This window comes from Silene latifolia, chromosome 1 (genome assembly GCF_048544455.1).
Source record: "Silene latifolia isolate original U9 population chromosome 1, ASM4854445v1, whole genome shotgun sequence".
In the NCBI taxonomy this organism is placed as follows: Eukaryota; Viridiplantae; Streptophyta; class Magnoliopsida; order Caryophyllales; family Caryophyllaceae; genus Silene; species Silene latifolia.
The window spans coordinates 78,581,850-78,591,034 of NC_133526.1; the positions used below are offsets into that span (position 1 = coordinate 78,581,850).

The 9,185-nt window shown below is 36.0% G+C and overlaps 1 non-coding gene across 1 annotated transcript; it reads right to left on the reverse strand.

Moving 5' to 3' along the window:
* Positions 1-8,869: 8,869 nt before the first annotated feature.
* LOC141618529 (small nucleolar RNA R71) lies at positions 8,870-8,976 on the reverse strand. The gene has a single exon (XR_012531418.1). It is a non-coding gene; the product is annotated as a small nucleolar RNA R71 (small nucleolar RNA).
* Positions 8,977-9,185: the final 209 nt, after the last annotated feature.

Sequence of the window (9,185 nt, forward strand, 5' to 3'; positions counted from 1 at the left end):
AGTGGGAGAAATTTTATAGGATATGAGAATCGGTTATCGCACATACACTTGTGAGGACAAGTGGGAGTTTGTTGGAGCTTGTGTCCTCCACAAATTAGTGTGATAACATTTGTAAATCTCTTACAGGTTCACAAGGGTATACTTTGTATATTTAATCAGTTGATTAACGTTTACCTAATAACGGTTGGCTTGCTAGAAAGTTTGACGTTATTATCATACAGATGGCGGTGATCAACTGGTCCCTAAAGGTCACACCTATAGGATGTGTTTGAGAAATGTGGTTATAGAAATATAATCACATCGATGCCCAAAATGACTAAAAAGTTAGTCAATGTGTTGATGAGATAATTATTTAATAAAATTAAATAATATTAAGTTGAGACGAATTAACTGTCAATTCGTAAATTAAATATAATAAGTTATATTTAATTAAATATATATAATGTTAGCTTGGACGAATTAATCTGTTAATTCGTAATTAAATATAATCAGTTATGTTTAATATCAACAAGATGAATGTGTCATAGTGGTAATAGTGAGGGTACACAAACCAAGAGGTCAGGGGTTCGATCCTCACTAGATGACAATTCAACACATTTTATATATTTTTGGAAAGACCAAAAATAAGGAGAATTTACTCCTTAATTCGGTCAGTCTGGCCGAAATTAGGAAAGGATTATTCTTTCCTAATTGACTCCATAATTCGGTCAGTATAAGAAAGAAAGGGAGATGTTTATTCTACCCTAATTCTTTTTCTTGACCTAGCCTCTCTCTCTCATCAGAAAAACACAAAAACAACTAAATTTTACAGAAAATTTTAGATCGATTTCTAGCATAATCAAGGGGAATATCTCATATCGTCTTGGGTGCAACTAATAGGCGAATATCAATTTTGATATTGTTCTTAGGCCAATTTTGCTAGGACCGAAGGTTAATTCTGAATCCTTTATACTTTGTTTATGTATTTTGTTTATGACCATTGATCATCATTGTTAAATTCGTTATAATCCTTCTAGTTTAAGGGAAGTATACAGATTATTTCCTATAGCATTCACATGCTCATTTCCCATACTAACTATTCAACCTTTACTACTCTATATCCCGTCCCAAATCAAACCCAAAACGGACCCGAAACAGGCCACCATTACTGTAACACCCGCGAATTTTCCCTTTTTAACATTTATAATTAAATTGACCATTCTATTGTTTTGTTTATATTTTAAATTATTTAGTTTAAATAATTTTTATTTTTAAACATGATTTTGATAAAAAAATTATATTTCTATGAGCTTGTTTATATAAAATAAGTATTTCAGTCGGATAGTAATAATAGTGAGAATAATGATGATATTTCCGTCTTAAGTCAATATAGACTCGAGACATTATTCTGTCTAGCTATAGACCGTCACATTTCACTTTGTACCTGCTTTAACCCGTACCAACCAGAAATCGACAACATGCTCACCTACCTCTTACACTCTACTTTTAAATATCTTATATATTATTATTATTATATATATATATATATATATATATATTACTAATATTATTATTTATCATATGGTAATATTGTTGTTGTGTGTTTGACGCGTCCCCACACCCCCTCTTTTATTTCTCTTCTTCTTCCTGCAACCACAAACAAAAAGCAACAACAACGAAACAGCAGCAACAACCAAAACAACTACTCCATTCCGTCATTCTCATCCCCCATTTCCTCCCTTATTTCTCAACCAAACTCCATTATTTTTGTACCATTAGCTTCCTCGTCCCTTCCTCCTTCTTTCTAGGTAAGAAAGTCTCATTCTTGTGATGGTTTCGTCTTTTGCCGTCTTATTAAAGTATCGTCTTTTAGCTTCTTTATCCGTTTTTCTTGCTCTCTGATGAAGGATTTGAAGACCCGGAGCAGTTTGAGTCGGAAATCGTGCTCGTTGAGGAAATTATAAGGTAACGGTGATAGGTTACTCGACAATGAGTCGATATTTTTGCCCTTTCTTACTCGTCTATTCCTTATTTATCGTAAAGTTTGTTTCTTTAATGTGTTCCTCATCCATCGAGTCGATTTCGTAATGCTTGAGGTTAGTCTACATGGTCGTTTGCCGGCTTTAACGGTTTGGGTTCATGTGTAGTCGATTAAAATGTGTTGCGTAGCTGGTCTGCGAATTTCCTTGTCGTGTGTACATGCTTTTCCCTGCTGTTTGTTCCTGGTCTGTCTATGGCTGAAACCGTTAGTGCCATTTCCTTTGAGTCGTGCAAATTTCGTCCCAATACTACCTGCGAGGGAATACTTGAGTTGGGTCTGACCGTCTGAAACAAACTTCTAAGACCCGGTTTTATGCGGCTTCAACAACCCGTTTTTCATGACAGTCCTGAGTATGGTTAGGGTATATAAGAAGGTTATTATTCGGGATTTAGTTGCGTTTCGCGTTGTTTCATTCCTGTCCTAAACTCCGTCTGAGAGCTGTGTGGAAACAGGACTGTTTTGACTCAGTTTAGGATTACTTGACCTCTGTTTTAATGCCCAGTAGTACGGTCTTGTGTAGCCCTTTGGCTCTGTTTTGAACAGGGAATGGTGGTGGATTGACACGGTTTTGGGGACTGCAACGGGCTGTCCATGGCCTGTCCTTGGGCGGCTCACAGTAGTCTGTTTGGGTAGTTTTTGAGGCATGGAAGGGTTGCCCAAAAGCGGTTCCTCTTGTGTCCTGGTATTAGTTTGCCCTTGGCGCAAATTCGGTCTTTGGATATTATTTAATTTCCGTCTCGTATTTTATATAACGATAGTTCGTTAACATCGTGCTTTCACATATTTAGTTTGTTGGGCTCATTTGATTTTAGTAAATGTGCTAGCTATATTTGGTAATTTGGGCAAGTCATGTTTATAAATTGGTTTGGCGCTAGTTTGGTTTAATTAAAATATGATTAAATAACCGTCTCGTATTTCACATAACTTAATTCGTTAAATATCGTTTAATTGTATATTTTCCTCACATGATTTATAATTGTGGAATGCATTATTTAATTATCTCAATTATATATGAAATGACGTGTTTTCAGTTTAATATGAGACTAAATTAATTATTCATGACTTGTGAGTAGTAAATGGTTTATCTTACATTTGAGTCATTTATAATTGAATGCTTGTTTTGCTTATTATAAATGATTCATCTCCGTTTGTTTACATTTTTATTCAAGTGACAAATATTGAAGAAATGGGTTACTTATTCATATTCGTGATTAAGATTTGGTATGAAATGTCCCACTTGGATTATCATCGGTTCATTATATGTAGTAGTCTCTGTCCAAGTTGATTCGTATCGCTTGGTTGAGTCGTACCCGTTTTATAATGCCTTTATGCTATACCGTATTGCTTGACTTATCTTTACGCCTCTTTCGGACTGTCCTGCCGATTGTGGGTTTAGCTCATATCTTCCACCAGGGGAATTATATTTTGATATATGAGTAGTAAATGTCTTGCTTTGTTATAGATATTGGTATTTGTCTTTCAAGGTAAGAGTTATGCCTTGTGCTGTTTGTCTTGGTCATATCGGATACTAGGGGTGAGCTATAATCCCTCTAGTTGCGATATGATCGTCGGGATTGATGCTCCCATCCGTTCTTATGGTGAGATGCAAGCCATAAGTATGAATGTGACATTAGTAGCCACGTCCCGTGCAATGTTTGCTAGTGGTTTTCCAAGTAATGGCTACAGTTTCTATCCTTGTAATTTTACATTGATTGATCCCTTACTTAACTGCTTCACATTATTCGGATTCTGATCTCATATCTATGTTGTATTTCCTTGAAATGCGTGCTTTTTTTTTTTTTTTTTTATAAATGACCGTATTCTTGTCTTTCATACTATTTAATTGTCTCACATGATTAGTTGAATCTTTATTATGCTAATGTTGATCTATCTCATTCTATCTTATTTAATTGCCATGTTTAAATATAAACTTGATATTCATACCTTTTGTAAGTACTTTACATGACTTACCTTTTTTAGTTCTTTGTTAAGTCCGTTTCGGCATTTTGTGGCTGGGAGAACCTTGAGTTACTCCCCACTGACTGTGGCGTTCATGTTTACATGAATGACAGGTATTAGTGGTGCATTAATGGGGTGAAGACATGTGTGAGTTAGCGAGCACTTTGACCTAGTAGTTGGTTTATTAGGATTGTGTAGACTCACCTTTTACTGTATTGTCATTCGAGGGATATATTTTCCCTCACCTTGGCTATCACGTTTGTATAAGTTAAATTTTATTTCCGCATTTTTTATTTGTGTTTTGTATTTTAATGAACCCGTTCTTTAAACTTTAAAAGTTTCAAAAATTCCCTAATTTCCGTTTGAATTTATAAGTTATATTTTCCGCGTTATCGCGGGGTGTCACAGTTGGTATCAGAGCCTATGTTGCTCCCGACGCACACACGTGTACCCCAAATTTAAATTTGAACTTGACCTTGAATAACAAATGAGAGATGGGTAGGCTTAAGGACCTAAGGTGGTAGTCTGTATTGTGTTTGATCTTTGTTAGGTTCTAACATGGTTTGTTGATTGTCAATTATTTTTGTACCCTTGGATCAATGACCGTGAGCTTACCTATATGAAGATCAAGATTTGGTGCCTATTACCGAGGATTGAAGATTTGTTCAACCTTGAAGAATGATTCTACTTCCTCGAAGTTGTTTCTCATTCTTTGTGTACCTCGCCTCATTATTTATCTCTTGGTGCTTATCCTTCTTCTAAACTCTCCTCTTTTCTTTTCCTTGGAAGCTACTCTTATACCCCCAAACTTGTCCTTTGTTCCTTGCTTATCCTCCCTCAACGCCTTTTTATAGTTCTCTTTCTTTTGTGGGATGTTAACATTGGTTGGATAATTTGGCTTTATGGAGTTTGTTTGTGGTTGTCCAATAACCCTAGCTTTGAGGGGTTGTGATGTTAGAAAGACTTAGCTAGTGTAGTAGGACATACCTGGATGTTTCTTAGTTGGTTGACATGAAGTGAGTGTGCTTGAATTAATGGAATTATTAGTGTTGTAAAGTGTGAGTTGCATATGTTACTAAAGTTATAGAACTTGGCCTTGTTGTTTATACTTGGAATTTGAGAATTTGGTAACCCGAGTATTGTTGCTTGGGGCTTTGACATGGAGTAGAGTCTATGATGAGAGCTTGGAAGGAAACACCTCTAGGACGTGTTGGCCGTTGGTGATGAAAGTGTTACTTGGAAGTTTGAGTTGAGCTTGAGGTTAGCATAGTCGGTATATTTTTGTGAGTGTTGTGATAATTACATAAGAACCATGTTAGGCAAGAGTTGTCGTTAGTTTTGGAATCACATTTGGGCATTCACTTTGCGGTTATGAGGATTAGTAGCCAAAGTTCTTTGGGATGTAATTATAAGTTAGGATCGATAGATGTTCAGCTCAGATGAGTTAGAGGTTTTGGGTGGTTGTCTCGTAATCTGAGAATGTCACCATCTATGCTTTAGGTTTCGAGAGTATAACAAGATATTTTTGGGATGATAGAATATGCAAAAGAACTTTTGAATTTGGATTTTTTTATTGAGAGTTTTACCATATTGAGAAACTCATGGTCGACACTAGTTGGATATGAGTATAGCTTTGTTAGAAGCTTTGACCTTGATCTCGTGGAGGTTGTTTGTAGATGTTTGAGGATTTGGAGTGGTGAAATCACACTTATTGTGAAGTACCTTGTTTCATGGAATGACTTAGGATGAAGTGACATAAGTGTTTTGAGGAAATCCTTGGGAGTGATGTAGTTATAAGTCTTGTTGTTAGGAAGTTTTCGGAACCGTTCAGGATAATGTTGTTGTTTGAGATTTGAGTACCTGGCATTTCCTTCTTGTCTAATTTCCTTTCTTCTTTGACCATAAGCATTACCGTTCATACCTCTCTTCCTCGCTTCATCATGCTCCTCCTTTAAGTTTGGTACTCGTAACCTGTGAAACTCTATCTTTGACATCCTTGTTGACCTGACTTCGATTCTTATCCCTAGGAAGTTCATCATAGTTCTTTTGATTAATTAAGTTTGAAATCTCTTAGCGTACTTTGCATTTATGATATCTAAGTTCTTTCCTTTTCGTACAATTTCTAAACGTTTAAATTTATGATTTTTGGTTCATTGTTAAAAATTTGTATTATTTTTACAAAACCTTACCTATTTTAAAAGGTTCGAAAATGAAAATTTGATTTAGTTCTCTATCTGTTCTTTGAGTGTAAAATTATTTATCATGATTTTAATTGCTAAACCCGAGATTTCTTTAAATTTTATCCAATTTTTGTTAACTTTGATCTATTTATGATTTCTTTGTCAAAGTTTAATATTATGTTTTCAGGAATTTGACTCCCTTTTGAGTTTAAAACTGAAATCTTTATTTCTATTTTGGCTTTTGCAAAAGCGAATTTGAGTGGATTACCTTTTCTTTTGATTCTAACGTTGATCGGATGTTAGAACTCGTTATTAGAGATGTTTAATAACTTGTTCTACGCTTGTCGGCGAGTGATTTTTGTTTTAAATTTGTCTTTGACTTGGAAAGCTAGCGTTCTTGTGTGCACAACAAGAGCAATTTCGTTCCATAAATGAGACTTATACTTGATAAGTGCATATTTTATATACTTTCATCCCCTATATTAGCTCCATTTTATTTGTTATTTAGCACTTATCATAGTGTCATAAGCTAATATTTGTTGTTCTAGTGTATTTGCTTGTCTTAACATGTTTTTGTAGGAATCTAAGCATTTAGAGGCTTTTTCCTATCATTTTATACACTAAGTTCATTAAGCTAAACAAGACCAAGTGTTGGACTAAGCATGGAGCATTGAATTGGGTTTTGCATGGAGAAATTGATGGATTATTATGTATAGTGCAAATGTTGACAACAACCAAAGTCAAGGCCCAATGATCAAATCTAAGTCAAGGTGGAAAGCATAAGATTCCAACATGCTTAGGATGCTTTTTGGGAGTTCTAAAGATCATAGATGAGGCATTTACCCGGGTGATTAAGGAGCATTAAAGTATAAACTTTGGATTCCTCACGCAATTAAGAGAGGAATTAAGAGAAAATACCCGGAGACACACGACCCCGATCGGGGCCATGCAACCCCGATCGGGGCCACAGTCATCTTGATGGTTTACGTTATGCTCTCCTCTCCTATAAATAGGAGAGGTGTTCCAAAGCTTTTGGCATCCAATTTTTACGTCCAAGTTTAGTTTACAATAGCCTTAAGCATTATATTTCTCTCAATAGTTTTCATATTAGTTTACAAATTAGTTAATCTTGTAGTTCTTCAAACATTTGGTTCTAAGTTATTTCAAGCTTTTGGTTATACATTGTTCTTCCATACAAGTTCTCTACTTTTAAGGTATTTCTACTTATAGTTTATATCTCTACATTTCTATTTCAGTTTATACATAGTTTATAATTAAATAATTTGTTTAGATTACTTTAGTTTAATTCTTCCACATGTTAAATCAATTAGTTTATATAAATCATACAATTATGTTCACCATTTCTCTTAATTTAGTTTGCAATTTACATTTTAGTATGAGTAGCTAAATTTCCTAGTCTAAGGGCTAGGGAAGCCATGCATAAATTTAATATATAAACATGATAAAATAAGTTAATAATAATATTGTTCATATTGCTTCTATCACATGCTTGTGCCACAATGTTTAATCTTTGTTTAGGGCCCTATTCATTTGATTAAGTTTGTTTATTCGTTCTATAAGTCGAGAGGCACGGAATTGAATTAGACTAAGCATGTATAGTAGGACGACCTAGTCATGGACGAGAGTTTCTCTAGGACCCGGTCTATGGTTGATGCTAATGCCGCAAGGTGGGTATCTTTAAGCCTAAGCAATTGACAATGTTATTAGTACCGAATTTATCATAATCATATATTTACCTTTGCATGCGTGACCCGAACCCCTTAGACTCTATTTTATTATATAATTTATATCATTATTGTTATTAATCACCAAACAATCAAACCAACCCAAATCGTAATCGACCTTGATAAAAATCTACCCATAACAATTCACGAAGTAATTCCCGTTTCCTTGTGTTCGACCCCTATTGCTACATTAATTTGTGTTTAGGGAATTTTATCTTTGCATAGGTGTGCGAAAGCCTATCAAATTTTGGCGCCGTTGCCGGGGAAACGGTTTTATTGCATTTTGAATTGTCGATTTTTATCTTGTTTTTGTTTTGTCTTGAGGAACACTTGTTCCTTGAGACCGTTACTTATCATTTTCCTAGAAATTGTTGTCTTATGCCCAGGTCCTCTCGTAGTGGAGAATTGCTTTCACCGGATTCCAAGCCCGAGAAAACCTTTAGGAGAAGACGACGTTTTTGGAAGGAAGTGAAAGAAGCCACTTCTCCCGTACAAGTTGAAAGTGCTAGAAAGTCTTACTTAGACGATCTAGAAGCCCTTGAAGAGGAGGAGGTTTCTTGTTCATCATCTCCACCATCATCTACTACCAAAAAGATGGTGAGACTTTCCAATCACTCAAAGCCCACCGCGGCCATGCTACCGGCCGGTATCACCACTACTCAAATCACCGCGCCGGACTTCGAGATCAAACCGGCTTTTATTAGCCTTGTGGAGAGGAAGCAATTTGGAGGAAGTCCTTTGGAGCATCCCAATTTGCATGTGCAAAACGTTTGTGACTATTGCTCCATGATCCGTCAAACGGGCGTCACCCAAGCCCAAATAAGGGAAATACTTTTCCCTTTCTCTTTGAAGGACAAGGCCAAGCTTTGGATCAATAGCCTTGACCGCACCACCTTGGGAATCACCAATTGGGAGACATTGGCTCTTGGTTTTATCAAAAGTTTTTTCCACCGGAGAAAACTCAAACTTTGAGGAGCCAAATTACCGGATTCCGTCAACAAGCTCTTGAGAGCTTATATGAAGCTTGGGAGAGGTACAAGGAGTTGCAAAGGCAATGCCCACATCATGGGATAGATGATTGGTTTCTAGCAATAACATTCTACAATGGATGTTGTGCCGAGTCCCGAAGGATTCTTGATTCCGCCAACAATGGGCGGTTTGATCAAATTGACACCGATCTTGCTCATTCCACGATCGAATCTATGGCGATCCACGATGCCCAATATGTCAATTCCCGAGTTGTGCCATCCAAAAGTAAAGAAGAATCCTCTAACAACTCCG